At 41.0% G+C, this 4,661-nt stretch overlaps 1 non-coding gene across 1 annotated transcript; it reads right to left on the bottom strand.

Moving 5' to 3' along the window:
* Window positions 1-3,172: 3,172 nt before the first annotated feature.
* On the bottom strand, window positions 3,173-3,280 carry LOC112678967 (U6 spliceosomal RNA). Its single transcript, XR_003148034.1, has one exon. It is a non-coding gene; the product is annotated as a U6 spliceosomal RNA (small nuclear RNA).
* Between the last annotated feature and the right edge of the window lie 1,381 nt (window positions 3,281-4,661).

Here is a 4,661-nt window from a genome sequence, read left to right on the forward strand (position 1 = left end):
CGATCCCGGGACTCCAGGATCACACCCTGGGCCAAAGGCAGGCGCTAAACCGCTGAGCCACCCACCCAGGGATCCCCGAAATCTGTCACATTTCCATGGACCAATAATGAAGCAGCAAAAAAAGAAAAAAAGAAAAAAAAAAGAAAACAGTTTCGTTATAATTGTATCCCAAATAATAAGACATCTAGAAATAAACCTAACCAAACAGGTGAAAAATCGTAGTCTAAAAACTATAAAATATTGATGAAAGAAATTGAAGAGGACACAAAAAGTGGAAAGATGTGCCATGCTCATGGTTTAGAGGATCAAATACTGTTAAGATGTCTGTATTACCCAAAGCAATCTACACATTTAATGCAATCTCTATCAAAATACCAACAATATTTTTCACAAAAATACAACAAGCAATTCTAAAATTTGTATGGAACCACAGAAGACCCCAAATAAAGAGAGCAATCTTGAAAAAGAGAAACAAAGCTGGAAGCCCCATAATTCTGGACTTCAGGTTATATTACAAAGCTGCAGTGATCAAAACAGTGTGGTATCGGCACAAAAGCAGACACATAGATCAATGGAACAGAACAGAAAATCCAGGGGCACCTGGGTGGCTCTGTTGGTTAAGCATTTGAGTCTTGATTTTGGCTCAGGTCACGATGTCAGGGTCATGAGATTGAGCCCTGCATTGGTGTCTATGCTTGGCAAGGGGGTCTGCTGGAAATTTTCTCTCTCCCCCTCCTTTTACCCTTCCCCCGTGCTCACGTGCTCACTCTCTCTCTCGCTCTCTCTCTCGCTCTCTCCCTCTCTCTCTCTAAAATTAATCAATCTTTTTAAAAAATAGAAAATCCAGAAATAAACCCATAATTCTATGGTCAATTAATGTTCAACAAAAGAGGCAAGAATATGCAATGAGAGAAAGTCTCTTCAGCAAATGGTGTTGGGAAACTGGACGGCTACATGCAAAAGAATGAAACTGGACCACTTTGTTACAGCAAACACAAAAATAAATTCAAAATGGATTAAAGACCTAAATGTGAGACCTGAAACCATAAAAATTCTAGAACACAAGTAGTAACTTGACATCAACTGTAGCTACCACTTTCTAGATGTGTCTCCTGAAGCAGGGGAAACAAGGCAAAAATGAACGTTTGGGACTATATCAAAATAAAAAGCTTCTGCACAGCAAAGAAAACAATGAGTAAAACTAAAAGGCAGCCTGTGGAATGGGAGAAGATATTTGCAAATGGCATTTCCAATGAAGGGTTAGTATCCAAAATATATAAAGAACCTATACAACTCAAGACCCAAAAAGAGAAATAATCTGATTTTAAAATGGCCAGAAAGGGCATGTGGGTGGCTCAGTTGGTTAAGCATCCTACTTTTTTTTTTTTTTAAGCATCCTACTTTTGATTTCAGCTCAAGTCATGATCTGAAGGTCCTGTGATTGAGCCCCACATTACACTCCCCTCTCAGCAGGGAGTCTGCTTGAGGATTATTTCTCTTCCTCTGCCCCTCCCCCCCACTTGCACGTGCTCACGCTCTCTCTCCCTCTTCCTCTCTCTCTCAAATAAATAATCTATTTTTTAAAACGAGCAGAAGACACGAACAGACATTTCTCCAAAGAAGACATACAGATGGCCGACAGATACATGAAAAGATGCTCAACATCACTTATCGGGAAAATGCAAATCAAAACTACAATGAGATATCACCTCACACCTGTCAGAACAGTTAAAATCAACAACACAAGAAACAACAGGTACTGGTGAGGATGTGGAAAAAAAATCCCCTTGCACTGTTGGTGGGAATGCAAACTGGTGCAGCCAGTGTGGGAAACCATATGGAGGGTCCTCAAAAAGTTAAAAACAGAACTACCCAATGACCCAGGAATTACACTACTGGATATGTATTTACCCAAAGAATACAAGAACAGTAATCCAAAGGGATACATGCACCCTTATGTTTATAACCGCATTATTTACCACAACCAGGAGATGGAAGCGGCCCAAGTGTCCATCAGTTGATGAATGGATAAAGATGTGCTATATATTTACAATGAAATATTATTCAGCCACAAAAAAAATGAAATCTTGCCACTTGCAACAACATGGACAGAGCTAGAGAGTACTATGCTGAGTGAAATAAGCCAGAGAAAGGCAAATACCATATGATTTCCCTCATATGTGGAATTAAGAAACAATACAAATGAGCAAAGAGAATAAAAAAGAGAGAGACAAAGCAAGAAACAGGCTCTTAATTATACAGAAAAACACTGATGATTACCAGAGGGGAGAGGGGTGGGAATTGGGAGAAACAGGTGATAGGGAGGAAAGAGTGTACCTGTCACGATGAAGACTGGATATCCTATGGAAGTGCTGAATCACTATATAGTGGACCTGAAACTAATATAACACTATATATTAACTGACTGGAATTAAAATAAAAACTTTTTTTAAATAACCCACACAGGGGCACCTGGGTGAACTGCTCCGGCATCTGCCTTTGGCTTGGGTTGTGGTCTTGGGGTCCTGGGATGGAGCCCTGCATCGGGCTCCCTGCTTGGCGGGGAGTCTACTTCTCCCTCTCCCTCTGCCCCTCCCCTCTGCTCATGCTCTCTCTCTCTCTCTCTCTCTCTCTCTCTTTCATAAATAAATAAATAAATAAATAAATAAATAAATAAATAAATAAATAAATAAAATATTTTTTTTTTGAAAAATAGCCCATAGACTTTAAGTAAAGTTAGTATTTCTGTTGAGTCTTTCTTTTGGGCCAATTCCTGGGCCAGAGATCTCTGAGAAGGTTTACCACAGAAATGATACAATCACAGCATAAATTTTTCCTCCCTGTTGATTGGATTAAGAAAGTCAGGCACTGCCTCTCTGTCTCATGTATAAACCACGTCTGCAGGAAGGAGCCTCACACCTAGAAGGCCCATCCAACCCTCAGATATCTCCCTGTGCTGTGACCCAAATTACCACCAATTGGATCAAGCTGTAATTTGCTGACAGACTTCTCTCTTCGTCAAATTCTCAGGTGAAGAAAGCTGGTAATGCAAAACCCAACAGGCATCAAATTGAGGTGAGTCAGCTCAAGCAGGCTTCTCTGAGACAATTCATGTTGGTTGAAGCTAATGGAAAAAAAGCCACAGGATTTCTTTTCTATCTTTTTTTTTTTTTTTAATATGGAACATTTCACAAACCTGCATGTCATCCTTGCTCAAGGGCCACCACTAATCTTCTCTGGATCATCCCAGTTTTAGTATAAGTGCTGACAAAACGAACACAACCACAGGATTTCCTTAAGCTACCGTTCACGCAGAAATTCTGGCCCAAACGCTCCTTTTGAGGTGGGTCAACCATTTAGATTTTACGGCACCTTCTTTAGAGAAAAAAAAAAAAAATCATTTCTCACAGAACAGAGAAAGATCTATCACATCATTTTTCGATGCCAAAGACAGAAAGATAATGTATACACATTAGTTAGTTAAATGAAGGAGATAATGAAGTTAGTTAATGAAGTAGAGGAAAAAAAGATCTTCAGGTTAACATAACTCCTTGAGAAAAACACAGGAAATAAATAATCTCATTAAAATTTTCTCATGGAATTCTAAAAGCATGATCACATCCATCAAGTAATAGCCATACCTGTAAATGGGAATTGAATTATAAATCATGAAGGCTGCGATGAATAAATTTATATGTCAACTTGCCTGGGCCACAGAGTGCCCAGCTCTTGCTCTGGGTGTGTCTACTGGGTGCTTCCAGAAGAGATCAACATTTGAATTGGGAGACTCAGTTAAGCAGACAGTCCTCCCTACTGTTGACGGGGCTTGTCCAATCAATAGAAGGCCAATAGAGCAAGAGGACCAGGCCGAGAAGGAGAGAATTCCCTCTGTCTGACTGCATCCATTTTTCTCAAACCTGAACTAAAACCTCAGCTTTGTACTTCTCCTGAGTCTTGAGCCTAGCTGGCCTTCGATTGGAACTACACCAGTGCTCTGCTGAGTCTCCAGTTTGCCAACTCAACCTGCAGCCCCTAAAATGTGTCAGCCGCCCAGCTGCATAAGCCAATTCCTTATAACGAATCTCTTTAGAGATAGATAGATAGATAGATAGATAGATAGATAGATAGATAGATAGGAGAGAGAGAGAGAGAGAGGAGAGAGAGAAACACAGGCACATTCCATTGGTTCTGGTTCTCTGGAGAACCTGACGAAAAAGGATGCTTGGATAAATTCTATAGCAAAGTTGTGTCAAAGAATAAAGATATACCAAGTTGACTTAGCTGCTTTCGTCTCCCCCAGCCCGCAGCCATAAGCTCTACTCTGGTAGTAACTCAAAGAATCATCTGATACAAAAGTCACACCCAAACTAAAAAGGAAAGCCACAGCCACCACCACTAGCACCATACTCAGCCGCCACATTCAGTCAGAGCCATTTACGTCTAAATCCACCACCTGCACGTGGCCTTCTGCAGAGGCCAAGAGGGGGAGAGCGGCAGTGAGGAGCATCACTCTGGGCCTGCCGTTTGCTCTACACTGTAATTGTGACCGTATCCATACCTCTCCTTATAGTGGCCCCGCTGATCTAACGTCTGAGCGAAGGCAGATTGGTTGGTCGTCAGGGTTGAAGACACCTAGACTGAACATATTATATCAACATGAG

The sequence above is a fragment of the Canis lupus genome, chromosome 22 (genome assembly GCF_003254725.2).
Source record: "Canis lupus dingo isolate Sandy chromosome 22, ASM325472v2, whole genome shotgun sequence".
Classification (NCBI taxonomy): Eukaryota; Metazoa; Chordata; class Mammalia; order Carnivora; family Canidae; genus Canis; species Canis lupus.